Genomic DNA, 21,289 nt, shown 5'->3' with positions numbered 1-21,289 from the left:
TTTTGAGGAATAGCTGCGAAGAGTGATCCTGCTAGCCATCCTTGTGACACTGCCGTGATTGGAAAATTCCAAACCTTACCTAGAATCAGCTGCTACTCGAATTTATCACTCATTCCTCAAAAAATGAGTCTCCTTTAAGCTCTTTTCAACTGACTCATAAAATATGAAAAGATTGCCGAGTGATTGGCCTCTCCAGCTCGTTAAAGTGACCGGAAGTGCTATCCCTCCTTTACATTTTAATCTTTTTGGACTTGAGGGATTATTACACAAAACGATCGAGTGCTTGTTTTGTTCGGCTCGTTAAAAGTACCGAAAATTCATCCCTTTTGTATTGTTTTATACTTTTTCAGACTCAAGGGATTATATGACGAAAAAGGATTGTTGGAGTTTTCTTTACGTCCCTTTTTTAGACTCTCTAAAATTGAAAAGGACCGAGTTATCCTTGTCGTTAAACTCGTTAAAACCGAATAGCGACAAACTTGCCCATACAGACAAGAACGAGTTTCACTATCGCTAGGCTCTTTAAAACATAGCGATGGGTTTGCCTGAAGGTCAAATTATAGAACAAGAATATGTTATCCTCCTCAAGCTTGACAAAAATAAATAGGTACTAGTCAGCAATGACTGGGGAAAAATTGGGAAGAAAAACTTGAAGAAACTTTATTGGTAGCAAGTCGCTCTTGAACATGACACTTTCACTCCGCATCCGATTTGGGTTGGGTTGTTCCATTCACTGGTCACATCACCATGGTTCCGTCACACCATCCATATTTGGGGTTAATGCTACCAATCCATCATGTCAATGTCGCCGATATGTTCAAGAGAAGTCGCTCAGAGAATTCACCTGTGTCTCACCCACTGCAATACATTCACGCTCCATTCTTTCATGACCACCACCCTGAACCTTATATCACCAGATCGTTTTAACCTCCATTAAAATCATTTGCTCCATTCCATGTCATTGATGTGGGATTCAATAAGGCCCTCCTATGACGAATTGCTTCTTGTCAACATCAGCTCATTATCCAAGAAGTTGATCTAGGAACAACCCTTTCAGTACTTTTAAGCTTGCATGCCTTAATGGCAAGTTTCTCACTTCTGGCGATAGGTTTACATCAATGGCCTTCGATCGAAAGATTTTGCGTGGTGTTTGACACCAAGTCCCTTATTCACACCACGTGAATTTTACTGTAGTACCTTGAGGGTTATCATCATTATCAATGATTCCTCTCACAACTGTTAACAGCTTACATCATTGGCTGGTAATCAGGCGATGTCTTTCCATGTTCGACTCCAGAACATCTCTCACATGGATCGGATTGTACTTTGAGTGAAGATCGAACGAGATTGAAGACCCCGGATCTATTTCATCCATCCGGGCTGTGTTATATATTCAGGAAAATAAAGACATCAAATGTACATCATTACTGCACAGATAGTCATCCAACCTAAGGGATGATGGCTCTACCAGAATCATCAATCTACACTCAGACGATTGTCTGTCTTATGTACATGAAAATGAATTTATAAAGTTGAGCATGGGAATGCCCGCCTCAGCTAGATCATGAAAATGTTATGAAGATAATGTATTGTACTGTATCTTGTTACAGGTCGTCTTCCAGCTTGAAAGAACTTCAAATCCTCATGATAAAGCATTTCACCCGACATCAAAACAGATTAACGACCTCATGCTTTAGGGGGCAAATGTTATAGAAATTTTTGGGCACTACAACCCCAATCACAAATGTCCATAAATCAAGGGCTCTTAAGTCCCTAAACGTTTTGTTCCAACCTCTAAAAAAACAAGGTCAATTGATTACATCTTCTCCCAGAAGTTCTCCATGAAAAACTGCTTAGAACTGGTCAAAACTGGACCATCTCACCTGCTCCATGGTCAAAGTGCGCTGCATCCCACCTAAATACACACAAGAGGTGCGATGCATCTTGAAAATCCCTTCTATGGGGTGCGATGGGCGAGAGTGGACAAATGGCAGGGTCAATCTGCAAGGTGGAGGATCATGGAATCTTCTAGAAACTTCTCCTGTGACACTTGCCTCTCTGCATTTACCCAGGGATGAGTAAGAGATCATCAATCTCCAAGTGGAATCAAGAACTATCAGAGAGAGGACACTAATCAAATCTCAAAAGCTAACTCACCCCCCTTGCAAACATCTATATATGGATCCCTCCTCCCAGAGATCCGAGAGGTTGGAATTTTGTATCTTGTAAGGAAGTGCTGCTGGTTTCTTAGTGCAACATCATAGTGTTGGGTGATCTAAGCTTTTCATGAGGTGAAGAAGGGCTTTCTTGCTGAGAGGATGATGTTGGGTTAGAACAATTGGTTGTAATCCTCTTTGCTATTCTTGATTATTAATAAAGCTATTCAAGTTTTCCTCCACATTCTTGTATGATTGATGATATATGCATTTGTGTGGTCAATATATATCTGGTCCTATATTGTTTATGATAATAGATCTATGTTCTTGGATAGTGTTATGCTGCTTTGATTCTACAGGTGCTCTTTGAAGCTAGGTAGACGAGGAAGTGAGTGGCAAAGATCTATCAGAAGGGAGAGGAATCAAGTAAGGAGCCAAGCGCAAGACAGAGGTTGGTCTCCTTTATCCCCCTCTTATCTATTTCTCATAAAGGAAAATGAAAGTGGTTTTAGTTTGTTTGTTTCTAAGGTAGCTACCAGCCTTAGTGGGACTAGCAGCTCTGCATAGACACTAGTTTTCCCAATAACACACACCAAGCCAAAACATGAAAACACACAAACAACACACCTACTAAAACACACGTATGTGCAAACCAAAGTGCATGAAATTCACACATAATACTTTTTCAAGTAAAGCCCATTCCGAGGCTTATCGAGAGGATTCCCTTCATAATCAACTAGCTAGTAGGCCCCTTTCTGCAAAAATCTCTTTACAATATAAGGCCCATGCCACATGGGCTCGAATTTTCCTGCCCCCAGCTCATCATTCACTTGATCGTAGAGTGGTACTAAATCTCCTTCAATAAAAGAATGAGGATGAATAGTATGATCGAAGTGAGTTTTCACTCTCTTCTTCTGTGCTTCGATAGCTAGAGAGGCTAGCCGATGGGTCTTGTCCAACCGTTCTAGGTAAAGAAGGCATTCTTCTACCAGAGTAGTGTTGGGGAGTAATTTGACGACTAATTTCAAAGAAGAGATCTCGCACTCGATTGGAAGGGTAACCTCCAGTCCATAAACTAATTGAAATGGAGTGAAACTGGTGGCATCCTTCACAGAAGTTCGGTAGGCCCACAAGGCCGAGAACAACATCAAGTGCCAGCTAGACTTGTGCATGCCAATGGTACATTGAAGCATCATAACTAGAACCTTGTTGATGGCTTCTACTTGGCCATTGGCCTGAGGATAGCATGGAGTCAAACTATCATGCTGCAGACCTAGCTGGGTTGTTAGCTTCATCAGCATGTGATTACGGAAATGCTTCTCGTGATCAGTGATGATAGCCTAAGGGACTCCAAACTGTAAAATAACATGATTAAACAAAAATTGCGCCGCTGTGTGACCGTCTTTAGATAATGTGAGCATCGCCTCAGCCCATTTTGTGAAGTAATCAATGACAATGATGATATACCCATGCCCCCTGGCCAAGCGAGGGTTATAGGTCATATAATCAATGCCCCATTTTGCAAAAGGGCTGACGGTAACAACAGGGTGCAATGGAGCGGGTGGCGCACACATCTTCTGCTAGTAGATCTGGCACTCGTGACAGGAACGGATGGAAAGAATGCAATCCTTGAAAATGGAGGGCCAAAAATAACTGGCGCAGAGGATATTTTGAGCAGTAGCATATCTGGGCATGTGACCACCACAGGCGCCAGAATGGCAGTCATTCAAAACTCGCTCAGCTTCCTCGAATGTTAGGCATCGGCGGAGAACAAAGTCGGCACCGAGACGGTATAGGGTGTCCCCAATGATATGGTAGGGCTGAGACTGATGACGAATCCGTCGCCGAGCATCCTTAGACACGTCGAGACAAAAAGAAGAGGTCTGCAGATATACAATGATATCCCTGTACTAGGGATCGAGGGTGCTAATTAAAAACAGAGTTTCGTCTGGGATATGGTCCTCTGACCGAGAGGGCGCGGTAGGAGATGGAAAAGAGCAAAGTAACTCAGAAAAGACAAGGGATTTCTTAGACTTGGCGATGGTGAATTCCAAGTCGAACTCTTGGAGGATAACGATCCACTTCGAGTACTTTCCCCCCAGCAGCTGACGTGACAGAATGTACGTCATCGGGTTGCAATCAGAAACCACTGTCATAGTACGCAACAAGATATAATGGCAGAAACGTTGGATGGCACAAACAACGATCAATTCCAACTTCTCGACGTAATCGTATCGAGTTTCAGTATCTAGAAGATTGCGGCTGAGATAATATATGACATGATCTGTGTCATCATCATCATCTTGAACAAGAACCATGCCAATAGTGGTATCGGCAGTGGCCAAATACAGAGTGTAGTCACGATGATAATTCAGAGGATGCAACAATGGAGCAGAAAAAAGGAGAACCTTGAGACGCTTAAAGGACTCTTGAGCAGTGGCATCCCATAGAAAAGGGGTGTCCCGCTTCAATAACTGCATGAAACCTTTAGCCACTTCGGCATAGTTGGGGATGAATTGTCTTAAAAAATTTGCTTTGCCTTGAAAAATCTGCAATTGCTACAAAGAAGCAGGGGGAGGAAGATTCAGAATAGCCTCAACTTTAAGGGGATCCAAACAGATGCCCTCTCGGGAGATGATAAACCCGAGAAGTCTTCCTAACTCAACGCAGAAGATACACTTATGAGGATTGAGCTTGATGCGGTAGTATCAACAGCAAAGAAAGATTTCGCGAAGATGAGCGGGATGGTCCTGGCGTTTTGCTGAATGAGCTGGTAGATCATCTAGGTACGGTTGCACAATGTGTCGAATATCATGGAATGCATAAGACATTGCGTGTTGGAAGGTAGCACCGGCGTTTTTCAAACCGAAAGGGAGCTTTTTGTAGGCGAAAGTGCCCCACAGACAGATAAAGGCAGTCTTGTGTTGATCCATGGGCGCAATATTGATCTGGTTATATCCAGAAAAACCATCCATGAATGAATACATTTCGCTCCCAGCACACTCATCAATGAGCTGGTCAATGAAGGGTGTGGGGAAGTTATCCTTGGGACAGACCCGGTTAATATCATGATAATCAACATAGACTCGGATAGTACCCTGGTTTTTATTCACAAGGACAATATTGGAGACCCAATTTGTGAGTGGGATGGGGTAAATAAAACCAGCCTTAAGAAGCTTTTCAACTTCCGCTTTAATAGCTATCGCCTTTCGGGGGTGCACGGGGCATAGACGCTGGCAAACAGGCTTAACACCTGGATACGTAGGTATCTCATGCACCACAATGCTAGGATCAATGCCGGGCATTTCTTCGTAGGACCAAGCAAAGACATCACGAAATTCACGAAAAAGAGCAGTATAGAGCTAAATTTCCTCTGGAGTACAATTTACTATGACATGGATATGCTCGACAATCCCTGGTTTAACAGAGATGTCGATCAACTGGGTTTGTGTGATGTTCCCCATGTTCCCTTTAGAAGACACTTCATGAACTTGAACGAGTGTCTGGAGGGGTTGGGATGGGAGACAAGGAGAAAACCGCTCGAGACAGGTAAGCATTTCCCAGTGGGCAGGGAGAAACGAGGAACGATGGTGATGATTGGACCAAGGGGGTTCCTCAAGAGACATGGTCTCGATAATAGCTTCATCAGAAGGAAATATTTCCTTTAAAGGGTCTGAAGAAGCATCATTTCCAAGCCAAGGGGAATGAGCGTACGAGTCGAGAGCCCTGCTCGAAGGAGCAGGTTCAGAAGGTGGAGCTGATGCAGTAACAATTTCAACGTAGTTGAGCTCGACAGGACTCAACGACATCTCATCGCCCCATGAGTCTATCTGATCGGTGGGGGGAAGGACCCAAGGATTAGAATGAACAGAAATCATATTAATAGGAGTGACGTTAGGAGGTGGGAGTGAAAAAACACCCATAAGGGCAGGATCTTTAAAAAGTCCAGCTCCCACACTCTCACATGGGATAGAGGTATGCTCCACAAAAGGCACGTTGCCTTCGGAAGAGGAGGTGAAGAAAGATAGCTGGTCTATTGTGAAAATATTGACCTGATGAAGGAAACGAATGACACGAAATAGAGATGAAGCCACGGATCGCATGGCGCATGTCCAGTTGCATCCCAGAAGGAGGTTGTAAGTAAGATTAGCATCAACAACTTTAACTTCCACTTCGACTGTCTTCCCTTCCAAAGTAATGGGAAAACGTTGGAGGATACTGTAAGGGCGAGACTCTCTCCCATCAAAGGCTTCCATGGTTGTAGGATACTGACTCAGAGTCGGAGAACCAATAGCCTTCCAATAGGAAATAGACATGATACAAGTCAAAGTGCCTTCATCAATGACTGTTCGATGAATCGTTTTGGAATTGATGATGACCTGTATAAGGAAGGAAATTTGGTGAGGCAGTCTCGGTATATGGCTTTTGAGGTCAAAAGTAATAAGATCTGAGTCAGCCGGATCTATGCCACCAATGGCCGATAGCAAGGACTTCCTCTGAGAGGGGCAGCACTGGAGTACTTCTAAGGCGGACATAGCTGACGGAGCCTGGGCTAAGTCCTCAACGATGCTATAGTGCTGAGCAGCGTGAGCATTAGGGTTGTAAGAAGATTTCCGGAGTACACCTTTAGGAGGGGGTCGGACGGGCACCTCAGTGCTAGGTCTCTCGATATGGAGCAGACCAGAACTGGGCAGAGGAGTGCTAGAGGGAACCTCAAGCTCTTTCCTGGCAGGTGACGAATACTCTTTTTCCTGAGTACTAATGTGGACGGGAATCATCCCAGCCATAAATACTTGAGAACCAAAGGGAGAAGAGGATTGGGATGGATCAGCCACCATTTGCGTTTGCTACGAGGGAAAAGGTTCTTTGAGCACGGCAGGAGTCCCGGGAGCACCTTTCAACAAACTACTAACTTTGGACCACCTTGGGCAGTCTTTGGTATAGTGATCCTCGTCGCAGATAAGACAAGGATACTTGGGTTTGCATTTGGCACCTTCCTCGGGTGGAGGCTTAGGGGAATCCTGCTTAGGTTGATCCGCTTTATTCTTTCCTTTTCCCTTCTTCTTTCCTTTCTACCGTGGTGGACTGGATGGTGTTAACCTCGGAAGTACTACCAGAATTGGATATAGCCTGAGAATTATTTTCATTCGGAGCACTCGACTATTGCTTCCCAAGGTTCGCAGAAGTTTTCTTTGAAGACGGATTAATAGAACCGATGACATCGTCAACAGATGGTGTTGGTGGGGCTTTGGAAGTTCCAAGTCTTGGGGCATCAGGCAAATGATCATATAGCATACCGAACTGGGAGTAAACCAAGTCAAGGTACTGAGCGCACGCAATAGCCTGCTCTTCAGTTACACATGCCCCCGTAGAAATGTCTCGTGCTATCAGACCAACGAATGAGGTCGTGAACCAGTCAATGAGAAGATGATCGGGAATCCAAAACTTAATCAAACGACGACGCCGTCTCCATTCATGGATATGATCATAGATATGCATAGACATAGTCTGTTTTAAGGATGTCAGTATGTGTGTTCCCGTTTCATATCGAATTGGCAACTGAAAATGAGTTTAAAATGCCATAGCCAACGAGTTAAAATCCTGAAAAGATCCGCGAGCTAACTCAATATACCATTTAGCAGTAGATCCAGTGAGAGTCCTATGGAAAAGGTGGAGACGGATTGAATCATCAAGCCACGAATTCGATGAACACCATAGATGATAAGTCATGACGTGAGCTTGGGGATCTTCTCTAGCTTTACCATAGAATTTGGGACAATCACCGGGAATCTTAGTTGGAACCGGGGGCCAATATGGATTATGAAGGATAGGATCATTAGTCAATTTGGACACATCCAGTAATTCCAACGTTGCTAAAAATGGTAATTGAGGGTTAAAGGACATTTGAGGCTGCGGGTAGGAGGTAGTACCAGAGTTCCAGCCAGCTACTGGTTGCCCCCATTGATTTTGTCCGGACGGATTTGACCCAGAAGGGTTTTGTCTGTAGGGATTTTGTCCATAGGGGTTATAGGATGGCTGACCCTGGATGTGCCCCCCAGCATTCCATTGATTACCGACTTGGCCTGCAAGAGCAACATAAGGTTGCTAGTAATTCTGATAAGGACTCACTTGCAGTTGTTGATAATTTTGATATGGGGAAAATTGAGTTTGCTCTTGGGATTGCTGGAAACCATAAGGCGGCGGGGCTCCAAACTGAGCCTGAGAGGCAGGCTGCATTTGATAGGCCGGTTGGGATTGAGATCCAACCTACATTTGGAGACCGGATTGGGTCTGGAGCCTAGCTTGGGGCTGAAAACTGGGTTTAGCTTGAGAAGCAAAAATCATTTGAGTACCCGGTTGAGTAGGCCCAGATGGATGTCCTTGGGAGAATTGAGGCTGAGCCATCTAGCCAGAAGGTTAACCTGGTTGAGATTGAGACTGACCCATTTTCCCAGAAGGTTGAACTTGCTGGGTATTGGGTTGTCCTTGCACGACTGAGGGTTGTCCTGATAGACCAGATGGCTGAGCAGACTGGACAGTTGGCTGACCTGATTGGATTTGAGGCTGACCAACTTGTCCAGATGGTTGACCAGACTGGACAATGGGCTAGCCTTTCTGAATGTAAGGTTGCCTAACTTGCCCAGAAGGGTAGCCTTGCTGGATACCAGGTTGGCCTTGTTGCATGTAAGGTTGTCCCGGATTACGAGAAGGTTGAGCGAAATAGGTAAAAGACGGACCACCATAGGCCGAAGGTTATCCCTGGAAGGGTTGTCCTTATCGGCCTCCAGGTTGCCCTAGATAAGACTGCCCATAATACTGCTGCCCATAAGAGGGTTGCGTGTAAGACGGTTGGCCTTGATAAGGTGGTCCTTGAGAATTCACAGGTGGTTTTTGGCCTCCATGATAAGTGGTGGTACCCCAAGCAATGAATAGTGGAACTGAAACCTCAAACACGGGTTGAGATAGCATGGTTCTGAGATAATGGATATGAGCCCCTCTAGAATCGTAATAATGAAATGGATTCTGAGGATCCGGATTCTAAAGAGCATGCAGATATTGATCGTATGCCCCCCTTGCTGGAATGTAACCAGAAGAAGGTGGGGCACTTAGTGTAGGATCAACAACTCCAGATAGAGATGCCGATAGGCCACTATTTGCCGACCCGGGAGAAGGTCTAGCAATAGTGGTCATAACTGAAGATGCAGTAACGACACCAACAATGGGGGTTGAAGAAGCCACACAGACAGTTGGAATAGTCGGGACTGAGGTGACAGACACATTGTGAATTTGAGGAATAAAAGACTCCGAGGTCGGAGTGATGGTGTGAGACCACATAGAACTCGTAAGTGGGGTCCTAGAACCCATAACATCCCTCAAAGCCTTATAGCGTAAAGGCAACGTAACACCAAGAGGGGTGATATGAAAAGGTGTAGTTTCCATTGAGGTGGGAATTTCATCGCTCGTCGCAACAGATTCTTCACTTGTAATAGGGGATGTGTCCTCCATATCGGAAGAAGACATTGGGACTGAAACACTAGGAGGAGTACCGGGAATATCTTCTTCGGAAGGCTCCCAAACGGGGTTCCAGTGGATATCGTAAGTGTCGTCCTCTGGAGCATGAGGGTTAATCAGTTGGACACTCGGAATAACAGGAAGAGTATCAGTGACAACCGGTACCTCGAGAGCAACAGAAGAAGGAGACCCTTGGTCACTTGGAACGGGAGATGGGACCGATGATTCCGCTAGGATGATGATTCAAAAAATCCTAGGCAAACTAATGAGAAAGGACCCTACTCAAGCTAACGTAAACAAGGTCTAACAGGGTAAATGTGAATCGTGGCTGAATAAATTTTAAGACACAGGAACAAAACTTGACCTTTTCATCTTTAAAGAGTCGAGAAAAGGACAAAAAGATGACTCTAGTCACCTTCGAATATTTAATGAGCCTGAAGTGACAAGTGCTCAGATGGACCTTTTCTTTTAGGGAGTCTGAAAAGGAATGAAAGTGACTACTTTGGAGAACTAGGCAAAAAGGCTTACCAGAAAAATCCGTAAAATTGCATATACACCTTGGCAGTCATATGAAAACCAAGGACTTTCCGTACGGCAGTCAATCTTCCTGAATGTTGTGTTCGGTGTGTTACGGCTTGTAAGGCGGCAGACACGGCTTCCTATGGATAAAGGATGATAACCTAGTGGGGTCTCCCAGCATATACTCGATGGTACATGGGAGCACAATTCCATGCTAGACCACTATTGAGTCACAGAAGGAGGAATCACCCAACCTTGAGTGGAAACAAAATTGACTAAGTTTAACGATGCCGAAGCACGTCTCTAGCCTAGACCTATAAATATTGTGCGTTATGTTCCAATGCGTCGTTAGATTTATTCAGTTCATTTTAGAGTTGATCTTGGATTATGTTTCAGTTTTCAGGCCTTACCGTATGTATATAACAAAACCTAGGATGCAGCTAGAATGAATGAAATATCCTTCTTCTTTTTTCGATGAACACCTACCTATGGGAGGGTAGAGAGATCATTCCCAAACCAAGAAAACCAAGACAACAAAGCAGTCACTCAATGCAAACAGACATCAATTCCTAAAGTGCATGGGTACTACTAATGAGAGATTTAAACATTCACTTTCCAATATGTAAACTTGAAATGCAAATTCACTTTCACTTTCGTATACTAAATGAATGCAATTCTTTTGATTTTGATGTCTCTAATTCTAAGAGAAACAAATAAGCAACAAGAAAGTGTGGAAAAACAGTTGATCCAAACAATTGTAATCTATGTCTGGGTAGTGAAGAGAAATCAAATCAATGCCAAGATTGGTCCAATAACAATCACTAAACAATCAACCAAAAGTAAGAAAAGGGGAAGGCTCAATCAAATCAACAACAAGCTGCAAATGAATCTTTGAGAAAACAGGCAACCAAGAAAAACTGATCCAAGAGGCTTGAAACAATGAAACTAGGTCACATAAGCAAAAGCAACAAGATTCATTCAACAAAGCTCACAAGAGAGCTCCTCAACCTATAACCAGTGAAAAAAAAGTCATCAAACAAGTGAGAACAGCAAGGGACTAGCAAGATTGATGGACTCAGGAGGCAGAATTGAAAAAATCAATTCTACAAAAATTAGCGCGGATAATACATGAGCAACAAGCGCTGATAAAGAACACACCATGGAAACAGAGCGATGTCAGAACGGAAGTACACGACTTTTTCACGATGGCCTGATTTACAGAACTGTCATGACTGTTAGGTGTAATCACGCGATGAACAAGATACTACAAAAGGGTGGACATGATGACAGTGCGACTATTAAAATTAAAGCCGCGATGATGTTCAAAATAGTAACAGGTGAACCAAAAACTCCCAAATCAAAGACAATCAATCCTTCAATCAAATAAGGGCATTTCCTAGATCAGGCCAAGAAACTCAGAAGACTAGTAAGTAATCCCCAAAACTTCAAAGAGACCAAAACAAAAATCAAGACAAGAGTAAATAGAAAAGAACAAAGGCCAAATCTCCTCAGAGGAGTCACCAATTTGTGATGCAGGAAAGTGTTCCCTCTGTGGACAGAGGCAACCCCTCTAGCCCTAGAGTGGGTCTAGTCACAAACAAGGACAAATCAACAATAGCTTTCCTTAAAAACTCATAGTTGGAGGCCTACCTCAACTGGTAGTCGATGGAGTTCTGTTGCACTGCTCCAGCTTCCGCTTCCTTCTCCTAATGAGTAATCAACTTGAAATAATGCAAAGGAAATACAACAAAGCACGTAACTGGAACAACAATGATCTATTTACTCACAAAGTCAAGAAGTCATGAGCTATCAAGTACATTACATACAAGACACAGGAAAACATCATTGATTTCATTACTAATGAAATAAGAGTAAGCTTTCAACCAAAGCCTTGACGTCACAAGCCTTCTCAGAAGGGTCTGGCTACCATGTTCCTTAAGCATTCACTCTTTGAAGATGGATCTCCCAACATACAAGTCTCTCTCACTCACAAGTTTTACACAAGATTAAGGGTACTTCAAAACCTTCCTCAAGCTATCAGCAATCCCACACTTGTCACACTCACACCAGCTATCTAGCAACCTCACAAACACTAACAACACTGCTCATATATCCAAGGAAGGTTGAGAAAAGGAGTCTACCAATCAAGGATTTCCCCTTGGGGGAAATCCTAGTCCCTTCTCCTCTTGGGGGGATGTTGGTGCTCCACACATGGCCACATTGTCCCTTCCAGGACTCACAATTGGCCTGCCCGTATGGCTTTTCTCGACCTCTGTCATTCAAAACGTTGCAATTCCTCAACAATCAAATCAGCAACCAAATGAAGTTGCTCCCCACCTTCTACTTTTTTTGTTCTCTCTCCTTCTTGCTCCTCGCTTGGCGAAGCTAGCAACGCCAAAAACCAAGTAACTAAGAAGAAGAAGAAAGGGAAGGAGAAGAAGAATAAGAACCCAACAGCAAAAGGGGGCAACATCTGGCAAAAATCCACACACTGCACCTTCCAAATCTAAATCTCCATGTGTCATTTGCAAGGGAGACCACTATCATTGAGATTGTCCCTACATCCCATGGATCTTGGGGGACTGGTCTCCCCACTTGCACAATCCGATGTCCTCAACCGGTGATGATCATGTTGAAAGCACACCGTCAACTAGTGAAAACTAAGTCAATGGACAAAAAGGAAGATCCAAATTTCCTTGTAGACTGTGTGAAGGCGATCATGCCCTCCACTGTTGTCCCTTATTAGACAAAGCTAAAAGAGTCTTGGATAACCGTCCTACATCATCGCAGCGACTTCCTCCTGGATACAAGAAACTCTTGCCGAGTTTATCGCTAGTTGAAAATCCGACTGACACACCATTGTTGTCAGTCAAAGCACCTATCATTGAAGATAGACCCTCTAAGTCCACACTGGACCAAAGTCAACAGGTCGAGATGGCAGTCAACCCAATCTTGTCTTCAGAGGACCCACCTTCATATGATACTATCACCAAAGAGAATGAGAATGACACCATTCAAATTATTTTCATAAACACAGACTTCGACGAACATGGGGGCAATCTACCCATTCCTTTACCGCAGGAACGAAGTTCGTCAGAGACTTATCGGGCCGTTTATTTGGTCCCACCTCCAAGCAATCTAGTCATTTCCTTCAATTGGAATCTACTAGGGAGACCTTGCCTACCATCTAATGTACCATTTTGAATCATAGTACAAGCTTACAAAATGATCATGGTTGGTACTATCATAGATGAAGGGCCTTCCATGAGTATCCTTTCCTCCACTACTAGGAAAGTGCTTGGTTCGCCATCGCTTTTGCCTCAGATTCAAAATCTGTCAGGCTTCAACAAAGGAAATAGTTGACCATTAGGGATCCTTCCAAATTTGCCTATAACTTTGAGAAGGAAAACTATTTATCTAAACACGATGGTCATCCAAGGGCTGTTAGATTAAAATCTACTCCTTGGATGTGACTACATTTATAGCATGGGAGCTATTGTTTCCTCACTCTTTCGAGTGATGTGTTTTCCACATGAAGGCAGAGTGGTCCAACTCATAGACCAGCTTTTGTTCCTTGGTTCAAACACAACTATTAGTCAAATGCCATCCCTAACCGGCCCTTTTGCATAATGAATGTCTCATCAATCTCCAGTCCATCCACCTGATGATCGCGAGTGATTCGGTGATTGTGACTGAAACACAGGAGGCATGCACCCTGGTCTGCTTTGGTAGGAAAACCCCAGATATAAGGTAGGTCTCCAGGTAGGAATATGACTAGTCTGACTATCCTTTCCGTTTAGGAAAATGGATCAGACTGGAAAAGGATTCCTCTGTCAAAGGTGATATTCCCGACAGAGCCAAGGAAGTGTTTTGTCTACAAATGAATGGTAACCTGGAAACTCTACTTCGTTATATCTGGGGGCATCCAAACCTTTTTGCACGCAAGTGAAAAGCAACCAACGTGACTCTTACCCCATAGTTTTTACTGACTTCAACTGCTTAAGTTAGGTGATTGGTCTGATCAACCATTCACCTTTGCCAGGACCAACGGAAACAGAAAATTAAAGGAGATGTTTCCCATCGAGAAGCTATCCTACCTAACCCCGATAGTTAATTAACCCCTAGGACAGTAGTTGGTCGTTCCTAGCTTGCATGAAAAAGGCTGTGAAGCAAAGTTTCGAATGGGTCAATCTCCCTAAAAAATAAACCTATTGATGAGACATCCTTATTATACGACTAGCACAAGCAGTTTTATGCAAAGTTCAAGCTCTTTAAAAAATAAACCTCACCACAAGCAGTTTTACGCAAATTTCAAGCTCGTTAAAAAATAAACCTCGCCATGAGTAGTTTTATGCGAAGTTCAAGCTCGTCAAAAAATAAACCTAGCAATGAGCAAGTGTTCCCATAGAGTTTAAGCTCATTAAAAAATGAACCCCACCTCCGGTAAATAGCCATTCTGATCGCATGACTATTAGCTTTTGAACCTTGGTCGTGTTCTTACCATCACCTCCACTCTTTTTTAGCCAATCATATGCCTCCATTTGATTATTTACCCTTTAGAGGAACAGCTGCAACGAGTGATTTTATTAGCCACCTTTTTTCCGCTGCCGTGATTAAAAAGTTCCAAACCTTACTTGGAACCAGTTGCTATCCAAAAACATCACTCATTCCTCAAAAAACAAGTCTCCTTTAAGCTCTTTTCATCTGACTTGTAAAATATGAAAAGATTTCCAAGCAATTGGCCTCTCCAGCTCGTTAAAGTGACTGGAAGTGATATCCCTCCTCTAGATTTTAATCTTTTTGGACCTGAGGGATTATTACACAGAAAGATCAAGCGCTTGTCTTGTTCGGCTCGTTAAAACTATTGAAAAGTCATCCCTTTCGTATTACTTTACACTTTTTTGGACTTAAGGGATTACATTACGAAAAAACGACCACTAGAGTTGCCTTTCCATCCCTTTTAGACTCTCTAAAATTGAAAAGGACTGAGTTATCTTTGTCGTTAAACTCGTTAGAACATAGTGACAAACTTGTCCATGCAGACAAGAGCGAGTTTCACTGTCGCTAAACTCGTTAGAACATAGTGACAAACTTGTCCATGCAGACAAGAGCGAGTTTCACTGTCGCTAAACTCGTTAAAATATAGTGACGAGCTTGCTCGAAGGGCAAATTATAGGACAAGCATATGTTATCCTCCTCAAGCTTGACAAAAATAAAGAGGTATTAGTCAACAATGACTGGGGAAAAAGGGAAGAAAACTTGAATAGCTTCATTGGTAGCAACTCACTCTTGAACATGACAGTTTCACTCCATCACCATGATTGAGTCGGGTTGGGTTATTCCGTTCAATGGTCACATCACCATTGGTCCACCGTACCATCCACCTTGGGGTTAACGCTACCAATCCATTTCAGTGTCGCCAATATGTTCAAGAGAAGTTGCTCAGAGAATTCACCAACCTAGCTACTGTCTCATCCGCTGCAATACCTTCTTTCTCCATTTTCCATGACCGCCACCCTGAACCTTGTATCATCAAATCGTTTTCACCTCCACAAAATCATTAGCTCCATTCCGTGTCGTAGATGTGGGATTCATTAAGGCCCTCCTACAACAGGTTGCTTCTTGTCGACATCAGCTCATTATCCAAGAAGTTGACTTATGGACAACCCTTTCAGTACTTTGAAGCTTGCATGCCTCAATGGCAAGTTTCTCACTTCTGGCGACAAGTTTACATCAATGGCCTTCAACCGAAAGATTTTACGTGGTGTTCAACATCAACTCATGTATTCACACCACGTTGATTGTACTGCAGTACCTTGAGGGTCATCATCATTATCGGTGATTCATCTCACACCTGTTAACAGTTTACATCATGGGCTGGTAATCAGGCGATGTCTTTCCATGTTCGACACCAGACCATTTTTTCACATGGATCGACTTGTACTTCGAGCAAAGATTGAACGAAATTGAAGACCCAGGATCTAGTTTCATCCATCTGGGCCGTGATATATTCAGGAAAATAAAGACGTAAAATTTACATCACAACTGCACAAATATTCATCCAAACTAAAGGATGATGGCTCTACTAGAATCATCAGTTTGCCACACAGACGATTGTTTGTCTTATGTACATGAGTATGAATTTATAAAGCTAAGCATGGGAATGCCCGCCTCAGATAGATCATGAAAATATTATGAAGATAATGTATTGTGTTGTATCTTATTACAGGTCACCTTCCAGTTCAAAAAACCTCAGATATTCATTATAAAATATTTCACCCAACATCAAAAGGATTTATGACCTCATGCTTTACGGGGTAACTGTTATAGACATATTTGGGCACTGCAACCCCAATCACATATGTCCATAAACCAAGGGCTTATAAACCCCTAAAAGTTTTGTTTCATACCCTAAAGGAATAAGGTCAGCTGATTACATCATCTCCCAGAAGTTCTCCATGAAAAAATACTCAGAACTGGTCAAAACTGGACCATACAGTCTGCTCCATGCATAGGGTGCAATTCATCTCACCTATTACTGGAAATACCTTCTGTAGGGTGCAATGAGTGAGAGCAGACAAATGGCAGAAGCAGTGTGCTAGGTGGAAACCCAGAGAATCTTCTAGAAACTGCTCATATGACACCTGCCTCTCTGAGCTCGCCCAGGGATGAGTAAGGGATCTAAAATCTCCAGGTGGAACCAAGAACTATCAGTGAAATGACACTAATCAAAATCCCAGAAGATGACTCACTCTCCTGAAAACATCTATATATGGATCCCTCATCCAAGACATCCAGAGGCTAGAATTTTGTAATTTGCAAGGAAGTGTTGTTGGTTTCTCTTTGAAGACATTGTTGGGTGATCTTGCTTTGTATGAGGTGAAGAGGGCTTTCATGCTGGGAGGATGATGCTGGATCAGACAGCCTGGTTGTAATCCTCTCTTCTACTACTTCTATCAATAAAGCTATTTGAGTTCCTCCATATGCGTGTATATCTCTAGATCTTGTATTTGTATATGCATTTATATGGTTAATGTACATCTGATCCTACATTGTATATAGTTATAGATCTCTATGCTTTGATGGTATTTTGCTGCTTTGACTCTATAGGTGTTCTTTGAAGCGGGACAAGTGAGAAAGGAGTGGTGAAAGCTCTACCAAAGGAGAGAGGACACAAGCAAGGAGACTAGCGAAAGACTGAGGTTGGTACTCTCTGCTTCTCTCTCATCTATCTCTCATAAAGGAAAACACAAGTAACTTTAGTTTGTTTGTTTCTAAGATAGCTACTTGTCTTAGTGGGACTAGCAACTCTAAATGGACACTAGTTTTCCCGATAACAGATGGTTCACCCTGTCTTCCTGATGCCAGCTAATATTATAACTCCACTATGTGTGCAGGCATTGTTTCATATGTTTTCACATGTTGTGCCCCCTGCTGTACTTATTGTTGTTGTGCTTCCCTCTCCTGTTTGGGAAGCTCTTATTCCTTTCGGGGTTACTCCTTTAGCTCATGCAATTCCTTCTTTGTCTCCTCCATTCTTCTCTCATCCCTTTGCCTTTGCACGATATTCATGTCACATTGGTGCCTCTTTGCCTCTATAGCCATAACTTCCTTCGCTACTAATGGATCTACTCAAAACTTGTAGCTTTACTCTTCCTCCATGTGATCAAAAATATTCCTCTTGCCTTTCTCGAGCACTGGTATGCTTTCCCCTACTCCTACTGTTGCTACTGGTGTTGGTGCTCTCTAGGATGTTGCTTCATGCTGCTTCACTAACCACTCCACAATAAAGCCGACCTGTTCATTGGGTCTGGAGAAACTGTAACAATATCTCCATGGGTCCTCCTCGACCTAATGAAATGCCCCGTGGATCCAGTAGAAATGAAATCTCATGCAATGATTTTTCACAATACAATGTGGGTCATACGGATTGTAACTTCGGACATCGAATGGATACTTCTTCATAAAATCTGCTTCGACATCTTCTTTCTTGATACTCCGGATATCATATAACCCAATCCGCAACGTAAGAGCGGAGCAAGGTGCCTTCTTCTTCCGGTGAATTCTAGCTGTCAATCCTACCAAGATGTGATATGCTACTTCCTGCATGACGAGCACGTCCAAGGCAAACTTCGATAGAACATGCGGAGGCTTCTCTGTGCTAAACATTCAGATGAAGGTGCCAGATGATGAGGCATACCAATCAGAAATGTCTAACAATGCCTCCATTGCTTCCTTCGACATGTAGGGAGGATTCTATTTGAATATCATCTTGTAAACTAAGGTAACAAAAATATCAGACAGGCGTGTGATTGCTCCTCTAAAGCTACATTTAGACAACAACTTAAAATATGTGCTCACAGCAATCTCTGTCGGTGACCATGCCCACTCCAACCCGGGAACCCCTGTCAGGCACAGATTGCATCTAAGATGTAGGCGGACATGTAAATCTCTGCATGCATACCTCCGAGTGACTGTTGAGCCTTCGTTACCTATTCCTTCAGCTGATGAGCCAACATGCCAGACCAGTTACATGGTTTTCCTTCTCTAGCCAGTTGGTCCAGGGCGATCACCCAACTCTGTGGGAAGGTTTCTGTGATTTCTTGGCCAAATAGTCAACATGGAAATATCATGAAGTACTGATACACCTTCCACAGTATATTCGTCTTGTAGATCTGGTTGGGTGCCAACTTGAATCGAGCCGGCTCCTTTACCTAGTTCTTCAGAATGTCTTTAGAGTTAGCACTGTTGTTGGGTAAGCTGAAGGGAGTCTTCATGATATTCATGGGCTTTGACATCTAATACATCTCATCATAATATCATGCCCAGAATGTTGCAAGCTTCATCCCACTGACACTGCTCAAGGTCATCGTCTCGAGATCAGTGTGAGAGACGATCTAGTGTATCATGTCCACGAATGGGAACGCAGGGTATCTACATGCAATCCGGTACAAGCTGAACTTGTGAATGTTCACATACACTTGACGGTCTTCGAGGTCTTCCTAAAAAGTGCCTGAAAATGCTTCATTGACCTCATGCCACTTCAGGTTGATGTCCTTGTCTAGAAACAACTTTATATATTCATAGATCGGTAGACTAGAGGAAACTCACTCAATTGTTACTCCAGCTGCCTTTCCGTCAGTGTCCTGTGATCCCACTCTCTTGGAGTCCATTAATCCTATACTGCTAAGAGGCTGATGAACAACTGAAATATCTGGAGACGAGCAACATGCAAGGAAAGAAATCTGTCAGCGAAAACTAAAGCAAATTCGGGGAATGACATAACACATACTTGGGAAACTGATAGATAAGATTGCATAATTTCTTCTGGGAGGCTGGGTGACTGGCTACCAGAACTGTTTAAAAGGCAGTCTGGGCTATCTGGGAGACAAGACTGGCTACTGGATTTGTGTAATGCACAATCCAGACTGGCTGTTGGATGTTGGGATTATGCAATGCACAATTCCAGTTGGGAGTGACTGCAAGCTTAAGGACTGCATTGCACGATTTTCCGGGCCAGCAGTCACTGTCCCTCAGAAATCCACAAAACAGTCTTGGATGACAGTGGATAGGAAAAAATTCACATTTCTGGAGAGGAAGACAGAGCCTTCCTTCCCCAGATTTGCGCAATGTTGTCTCAATGAAGGTAGAGTCCAAGCCGAGGTTGGCCAGACTCGCCAATAGGAAACCGAAATAAAATATGAAACTGAATGCATGGAGACACCAAGTGAAACTAGAAGTGATTGAAAATGCATTCAAACAAGAGTGAAAGATTCATTAAACAGATTAACAAGCATGTGGGTGAAGCGAGTCTTCGAATCGGCGACCATTCGTGCAAAAAATTTCCATGCATGTGACTACAATGAAATAGCAACGAAAATTGAAATAGTGTTAGGACAAGCTAGTAGACATGAAAACAACAACAAGCGTTCAAATAAATCAAGCAAACAACACTCACACAAGCGAAAACACAAAAAGAGACAGAAATATTGAAAATAAAGTTGAGGCCACTTACCCGTGAATAGATTAATCAGATGTGTCGAAGAGTCCTGGATGTACTGTGGGATGTCAGAGATCCAAGATCGATGTGAAATAATTAGCTCTGATGCATCGAATAAATAAGTATGGGGTCATGACGCACATGCCACAAATATAGGAAAAAGCGACACTTGGAGGAAAGTTTCTAAAACAACTTTGCATTTAACCTCCATCTGCTAAAAATAACTCCCTGGATCATGGAATTCCTTTTATCATGTTTCCTTTTTCTATTCCAGGAAAAATCAAGCCATGCATGCAAGTCAATTTTCCTTGGTCCCGGGTGGAACTGGTCAACCAAACTACCCATGCATGAAGTTGCTCAATTTCTGGAAGGAAATGTGCATTTTTGGATAGGAGCTAGGTTGGATGCCTAAGAGATTTGCACAGTTTCTAGGCAGAGAAGCTGACTGCTGCCTAGATTTGCGCAAATTCTGGGCTGAGCAACCCTGCTAGGGAAAATTGCGCAATTTTCACTGTGAGGGTTGACTGGTAGAATTGCGCAATTCTAGAGCCCAGTAGGTTACCATAAATGATTGTGCAATTTATGGAGGAAAGGCTAGTTTCCCTCCAGAAATGTGCAATTTCTTGGGGGAGCCAATCAACCTGCAGTTGAACCAATTCTGGATTAACAACATGTGAGGGGAATGCATCAAGCTATGATTGACAGGCTACCTTTGTGCAAGAAAAACACTGAAACTTGTGTACTTGATGAAGTAAGACAAGGTGCTATGAAAGGTTGGTAGGGAGGCTCCAAACTAAGCTAATGCAAAATTTTTGAGGGTATTTGTAGCCGCTACAACATAATTCTTTTCTTTTGCTGGAGATCACATCATAACCATGGTCTTCCAAATCTACAACAAATATGATATTTTTCTTTAGGCCTAGAACAAACATGAAATTTGTGAGCATGAGAGGGGAGCCTGACTCCTTCTGAAAGGGGATTGTTCCAATATAGTTTGCGCTCTACCTTTCGTCATCCCCTAGCTTGATGTGCATCTAGAGATATTTCTCCTCTAGGTCATTGAAAAAATCTCTACACCTTGTCATGTGGAATGATGCACCTG

This window comes from Pinus tabuliformis, chromosome 4_2 (assembly GCF_031772625.1).
Source record: "Pinus tabuliformis cultivar Carrire ecotype Pingquan chromosome 4_2, CPIR1, whole genome shotgun sequence".
Lineage (NCBI taxonomy): Eukaryota > Viridiplantae > Streptophyta > Pinopsida > Pinales > Pinaceae > Pinus > Pinus tabuliformis.
The sequence above is the reverse complement of the archived record's forward strand: the minus strand, read 5'-3'. Positions refer to the sequence as shown.